We start from the raw sequence: 7,868 nt of genomic DNA, 5'->3' as shown, positions 1-7,868 counted from the left end.
TTCGCGGATGAAATTTACGAAATAATACTACGAAATTCAGAAATGGCATTAATCAACACTTTGTCTCTGTTTTCACATTATTAGGTAATAATCTTTTCCACAATACAAGAAACTACAGAAACTTTGATATATTACTATGGCAGGGGAGAAGCTATCAAGTAATCTGATAGATTAAAGGCAGGTAAATACCTAGGACCTGATAGCCTGCATTGTAGAGTGTTCACGGAAGTGGCAGCAGAGATAATGGATGCATTATGATATTCAAAAAAAATCCTTGGATTCTGGAAAGCACCAGTGTATTGGAAACTTTCTAATCTGACACCCTTATTCAAAAATGAGATAGGCAAATGTTGGGACTGTATACACCAGCACGCTTGACCTCTGCAGTGGGGAAGTTGCTGGAGTCAATCTAAAGGACAAGATAACTGAACACTTGGAAAAACAAAAATTAATTCACCACTGTCAACATGATTTCATGAAGGCGAAGTCATGCTTGACAAATCTGCTGGAGTACATTGAGGTGCAACTGGGAAGCTGGATATTGGGAATCCAGTGGGTGTGGTCTATTTAGGCTTCATTGAACTACATTAGACTACATTGAAGAAGGTTCTGCATAAAAGACTGATCCAGAAGCTTAGATCTTATGGAGTTCAGGTAGAGTATTGAGTTGAATCGATGATTGGCTAACTGAATGAAGCTGCGTTAGGGAACTGTAGCTGGAGCTGGATGAACTTTGGAGCATTCGGGAGGCTGAACGGGTAGTTCAGAGGAGTTACAGGGAGGTGGTCACACCTCAGGCACAGGTAGATGGGTTACAGTCAGGGGACAGTAAGGGGGCAGGCAGACAGCGCAGGGATCCCCTGTGGCCATTCCCCTCAATAACAAGTATATCATTTTGGATACTGTTGGTGGGGGTTAACTTTCCAGGAGTAAGCTATGGTGTACAGGTCTCTGGCGCAGAGACTGTTCCTGTTGCTCAGAAGGGAAGAGTGGAGAGGAGAACAGCATTAGTCATTGGGGACTCCACAGTTCGAGGGACAGATAGGAGATTCTGTGGGAACGAGAGAGACTTGTGGTTGGTGTGTTGCCTCCCAGGTGCCAGGCTCCGTGACATCTCGGGTCGTGTTTTCGTGATCCTTAAGGGGGAGGGGTCGCAGCCCCAAGTCATGGTCCACATAGGCACCAACGACCTAGGTAGGAAAAGAGGTGGATTGTGAGGCAGAAATTCAGGGAGCAAGGGTGGAAACCTAGAGCTCAAACAAACAGAGTTCTTTTCTCTGGTTTGTTATCTGTGCCACGTGTGAGCAAGGTGAGGAATAGAGAGCGAGAGCAGTTGAACACGAGGGTACAGGAATGTTGCAGGGGGGAGGGATTCAGATGCCTGGATAATTGGAGCTCAATCTGGAGTAGGTGGGACCTCTACAAAAGGGATAATCTACACCTGAACCAGAGGGGTACCATTATCCTGCGGAGAAAATTTGCTATTGTTATTCAGGAGGGTTTAAACTAATTCAGTAGGGGGATTGGAAACTGAATTGTAACTCCAGTGTCCTGGAGGGTGAGTGTAGTGAAGTTATAAATAAGGTTTCAAGGTCGCAGGAGTGTGCCAGCAGGCAGAAAAGTGGTTTGAAGTGTATCTACTTCAACCCCAGGAGCATCTGGAATAAGGTGGGTGAACTCGCAACATGAATTGGTGCCTGGGACTTCGATGTTGTGGCCAGCTCAGAGACATCAATAGAGCAAGGACAGAAATGGTTTTTGCAGGTTCCGGGGTTTAGATGTTTCAGTAAGATCAGGGAAGTTGGGAAAAGACGGGGAGGTGTATCATTGTTAGTCAAGGACAGTATTACAGTGTCAAAAAAGACATTTGATGAGGATTCATCTACTGAGGTAGTATGGGCTGAGGTTAGAAACAGGAAATGTTGAGAGTTTTCTATAGGCCTCCGAGAAGTTCCAGAGATGTAGAGCAATGGATTGCCAAGATGATTCTGGATAGGAGCGAAGGCAAGAGGGTCCTTGTTATGGGGACTTTCACTTTCCAAATATTGACTGGAAATGCTGTAGGTCGAGTATGTTAGAAGGGTTATTTTTTGTCCAATGTGTGCAGGAGGGTTTCCTGTCACAGTGTTTAGGTAGGACAACAAGAGGTGGGGCCACTTTGGATTTGGTTCTGGTTAATGAGCCAGGCCAGGATGTCAGATGTGGGGATAGATGTGCACTTTGGTGATAGTGACGACAATTCGGTTATGTTTACTTTAGCGATAGAAAGGTATGTACTGCAGGGCAAGAGTTATAGCTGGGGAAAAGGCAATAATGAGGCGATTAGGCAAGATTGAGGATGCATAGGATGGGGAAGGAAACTGCAGAGGCTGGGCACAATTGAAATATGGAGCTTGTTCAAGGAACAGCTAATGTGTGTCCTTGATAAGTAGATACTTGTCGGGGAAGGAGGAAGTGGTCAAGCCACGGACCCGTGGTTTAATAAAGAAGTTGAATCTCCGGTCAAGAGGAAGAGAGAGGCTTATGTAAAGGTAAAGAATGAAGGCTCAGTTAGGGTGCTTGAGAATGACAAGTTAGCCAGGAAGGACCTAAAGAGAGGGCTAAGAAGAGCCAGGAGGGGACATGAGAAGTCTTTGGCAGGTAGGATCAAGAAAACCTAAAACCTTCCATAGGTACGACAGGAACAAAAGAATGACTCGAGTAAGATTAGGGCCAGTCAAGGACAATAGTGGGAAGTTGTGTGTGGAGTCCACTAAATGCGTGGAGAGGCACAATTTTTTTTGTCAGTATTCACACAGGAAAAAGACAATGTTGTTGAGGAGAATACTGAGATACAGGCTCTTAGGTTGGACGGAATTGAGGTTCACAAGGAGGATGTGTTGGCAATTCTGGAAGCGTGAAAATAGATAAGTCCCCTGGGCTGGAGTGGATGTATCCTTGGAATCTCTGGGAAGCTAGGGAGGAGATTGCTGAGCCTTTGGCTTTGATCGTTATGTTGTCATTATGTTCAGGAATACTGCCAGAAAACTGGAGGATAGCAAATGTTGTCCCCTTGTTCAAAAAAAGGAGGAGGGACCATCCTGGTAATTGCAGACCAGTGAGCCTTCCTTTGGTTGTGGGTAACGTGTTGGAAAGGATTACAAGAGATAGGATTTATAATAATCTAGAAAGGAATAAGTTGATTCGGGATTGTCAACACGGTTTTGTGATGGGTAGGTCGTACCTCATAAAACTTATTGAGTTCTTTGAGAAGGTGACTGAACAGGTGAATGAGGGTAAAACAGTTGATGTGGTGTACTTGGATTTCAATAAAGCATTTGATAAGATTCCCCACCGTAGGCTACTGCATGAAGTACGGAGTCATGGGATTGATGGTGATTTAGTGGTTTGGATCAAGAAATGGCTAGTTGGTGCAAGACAGAGGGTGGTGGCTGATGGGAAATATTCATCCTGGAATTCAACTAGTGGTGTACCATAAGGATCTGTTTTGGTGCCACTGCTGTTTGTCATTTTGATAAATGACCTGGAGGAGGGCGTCGAAGGATGGCTTAGTAAATTTGCAGATGACACAAAAGTCGGTGGAATTGTGAATAGTGCGAAAGAATGTTGCAGGTTACAGAGGGACATAGATGAGCTGCAGAGACGTGTTGCGTGGTGGAAAATGGAGTTTAATGCAGAAAACTGTGAGGCGATTCAAAATTTGGAAGGTGTAACAGGAAGACAGAGTACTGGGCTAATGATAAGATTCTTGGCAGTGTGGATGAGTAGAGAGACCTCGGTGTCCATGTACACAGATCCCTGAATGTTGCCACCCAGGTTGATAGGACTGTTCAGAAGTCATACAGTATGCTACGTTTTATTGATAGAGGGACTGAGTTTCGGAGCCGTGAGGACATGTTACACTTGTACAAAATTCTGGTGCGGCTGCACTTGGAGTATTGTTTACTGTCCTGGTCAATGCCTTATAGGAAAGATGTGGAAGCATTGGAAACTGCAGAGGAGATTTACTAGGATGTTGCCTGGTATGGAGAGAAGGTCTTATGAGTAAAGGCTGAGAGACTTGAGGCTGTTTTCGTTAGAGAGAAGGAAGTTAAGCGGCGACTTGATAGAGAAAAGCATGATAGTCAGAGGATTAGATAGAGTGGACAGTGAGAGCCTTTTTCCTCGAATGGAGATGGCTAGCACGAGGGACATAGCTTTAAATTGAAGGGTGATAGATATTGGACAGATGTCAGAGGTAGGTTCTTTACTCAGAGAGTAGTGAGGGCATGGAATGCCCTGCCTGCAACAGCAGTAGGCTCGCCAGGTTTAAGGGCATGTAAATGGTCATTGGATAAACATATGGATGATAATGGAATAGTGTAGGTTAGATGGGCTTCATTTTGGTTCCACAGGTCGGCACAACATCGAGGGCCAAAGGGCCTGTACTGTGCTCTTGTTTTCTACATTCTATGTGCTAGAGCACCAGGATAAAGGGGATCTTCTCTGCATTGCGAACTGAAACGAGTGAGGTGCTGCATGTTTCAGTTCTTGGGCTTAGCATTTAACAATTTATTCAAATGATCTGGAAGCAGAAACAATATAATTGAGCAAAATTCACAAATGACATTAAAACAGGTGGTACTGCAGGCTGTGATGGGGAGATAAAGAGTTTACAGATGAATATTATTTTTCAAAAAAAGAACTCGGGATGCTGTAAATCAGGAGCAGAAACAAATTTGCTGGAAAAACTCAGCAGTTCTGGCAGCATCTGTGGAGGAGAAAACAGAGTTAATGTTTTGGCTCCAGTGACCCTTCTTCAGAACAGTTCAGAGGAAGGATCACCGGACATGAAACGTGAACTCTGTTTTCTCCTCCACAGATGCTGCCAGACCTGCTGAGCTTTCCCAGCAATTTTTTTTTGTTACAGATGAATATTGATAGGCTAGGAGAATGGGCCAGAATTTGTTTCATAGAGTTTAATGTGGATAAGTGCAAGGACTGAAAAATAAAGGGTAAATTCTTCTTTCAGTGGAAGCAGATTCAAAGTGTGTCAATGATGATGAAACTCGGTATGTCTGTGTGTGAGTGTCAAAAGTAGGTATGCAGGTGTAGTATACAATAAGAAAGGCAAATGAATCCCTTGCATTTATTGCAAAAGAACTGCATTATAAAAGTAAAGGTTTATTACAATTAGGCTTTGTTGAGGCCACGCCTGGAGTATTGTGTCCTGTTTTGGTCTCCTTACTCATGAAGGATGTTGTTGGCAGTGGGGTCTGTTCAGAGGAGGCTAAGCAGTTTGATTCCAGGGATGGAAGCGCTGTCATATGAGGAGAGGTTGAAAAGCTTTGGCTAAGATTCACTGGAGTACAAAAGAAGAAGGGAAGATCCGATTAAGGTATGTGAAATGCTGAAGGGTGTTGATCAGGTGGAGGTTGGCAACGTGGTCTCTTATGGGACCAACTTGTCTTGAACAAGTTGTCAGAGATGTAGAATGAGAAGAGGCAGGTTCAAAATTGACATAAGGCGAAACTACTTCTCTGAGTGTTGTAAATCTGTAAAACTTACTGCCCTAGAGTGCAGTGGAGGCAAAGTCAGTCAACAGTTTCAATTAATAAAGAACGGTGTTTCTAATAAAAAGTGAGATAAAGAGCTCTGAGGAGCAGGCAGGAAATTTGAGTTTGAGACTGGATAAGATTAGCTATGATCATACTAAGTAACAGTAGACTCCAAGGGTTAAATTGACTACTTCCGCTCTTAATTCCTATGTTCCAATGTTTTTCCATCTGAAGTTCTTTGGTTTTTAGACTTTTGTGATTGTTGGGATGCCAGTAGTGGAGGGTTCAGTTAATGGAGATGCAGGCTTGCTTGATGTGCGTGGAACAATACAGTAATGTTGATATAAGGCCACAATCAGGTCTTGTTGATTGCCAGAGCAGGTCTGTGAACCAGGCAGCCTATTCCCGTTCCTAATTCCTGATGTTTAATTGGCTGGAGTAAACAAAATGTAAATGTCACAGTCAGACAGACAGTCCTTAATTAATATGCCAATTCCATGACAAAAAGGCAAATGACTATTTGCATCGGAAGTGATGAGAGCTGACCATTCTTTTGAGATTTAAAAATTATTTTCAGCACTGCAGATGGGGAATTGGTGATGGGACTGCGCAACACATTCCCATTGTCACAAGTTGACAGTTTAGGTATGGAGTAAAAGTGTTATATTGTCAATTCCAAAGGAAATTTATTTTTATTTTTGTTCATTCAAAAGATGACAGCGTCACTTGTTCGGCCATGATTAATTGCCCATTCCTCATGCCGAGAGGGTGGTTAAGAGTCAACAACGTTGCTGTCGGATTGGAGTCACATATGGGCCAGAACAAGTAAGAATGGCAGTTTCTTACCTGAAAGGGCATTATTGAACCAAATGGGATTTTACAGCATTCGGTAATGGATTTGTGTTCGTCATTCGACTCTTAATTCCAGATATTTATTGTAATCAAATGCAACCATCTGCCATGGTGGAATTCTTACACAGGTCTCCAGAACATTACCTAGATCCCTGCACTAACAGTCCAGTGATAATACCACTAGGCCATTGCCTCCCCTAAAAATGGCCACGATTTATATATTTGGCAAAATATTCTGACTGAATTACGGAAGAATATAAACATTGAAAAATTTAGAAAGGGGAGAGGACATGAGTCTAAATAGAGGTGTAGATGTGTCAAGTGAAGAAAAATATTGGTGTATGAAGTACAGTAGGGAACATGTGTCTGTGTTTGAACACGTTGAAGGTTTGGATGGAAAATCTGTGTATTTTTTTTCAATTGAGAGATTTCAAAATTGAGGTCCGGAGGAACCAGGAAGCTGTGTCAGAAAAAAAAACTTTGTGTGCACATCAGGTTTTTAGGGAGGCAATACAAATGGTGAAACTTTCTGAAACAGAATGCTTTCAGAAGTGGGGCAGTTTTTGGACAGTTTTCCAGGATAATGACAGAGATGAAATCAGAAGCCATCCAGAGATGATTGCCCGAATTGATTCCTGTGAGAAGTATTTATCTTCAGAGGAAATCATGACCAGACTGGCCCTGCATTTTTTGGACTTCAGGCAAATGACACATGATCTTGTTTAAACCCTCAATATTCTGAGCAGCCTTTTTAATCTGAATGCTGAAACTATATTTCAATTTGAGCAAGAAATTACCACCGTGGAAGGACTGTAAAACTGCAGAATATCTCAGTTAGACAATGGTGACTGATTTTCTTTATCCTTTCAAAGGATTGTGTGTTTATGAAAGCCTTTCCAAAGAGAGATGGAGGATAATTCATTGAATATTCTTAAGGCATATAGATTCTTGACTAAGAATTACATGCTCATGTTATAAGTGGTGGAGAGGAATGCTTATTTGAGGCCACAACTTGACCATTCCAGAGCTTGGCGGACTTAACTTGATTTTTCTAATCACTTGCTCCTGATCCAAGTTTCTATATTTCTATTGTTTTTAGATACAGGGAAATAATGAGAGAATTCACATGGCCACAAAGTCTTTCCCTTTCAGAAGGATGGGTACAATTTCCAAATGCGATTTTGAAATGGCACTATGAAAATACTCAGGAAAGTTTCATGGTTTTTCAGAAATATCAGAGACATAGATCAAAGTTAATAGCTCATTAAAACTGCTTTCATAATCAGATTGGGCCAAATTTATGTCTTTAGCAGTACAGATTACTTTTATTTGTTCTGGTGAGATGAGTTTCATTGGCAAGACCAGAATTTATTGCATCTGTCTAAGTTCCATTCAGAACGTGAATGGCGAAACCCAGGGGCACTAACAGATATGTTTCATGGAGAAGTTCAGGATTCTGAACAAGTGACAGTGAGTGGA

The sequence above is a fragment of the Stegostoma tigrinum genome, unplaced genomic scaffold (assembly GCF_030684315.1).
Source record: "Stegostoma tigrinum isolate sSteTig4 unplaced genomic scaffold, sSteTig4.hap1 scaffold_94, whole genome shotgun sequence".
In the NCBI taxonomy this organism is placed as follows: Eukaryota; Metazoa; Chordata; class Chondrichthyes; order Orectolobiformes; family Stegostomatidae; genus Stegostoma; species Stegostoma tigrinum.
Note: the sequence above shows the minus strand (reverse complement) of the source record.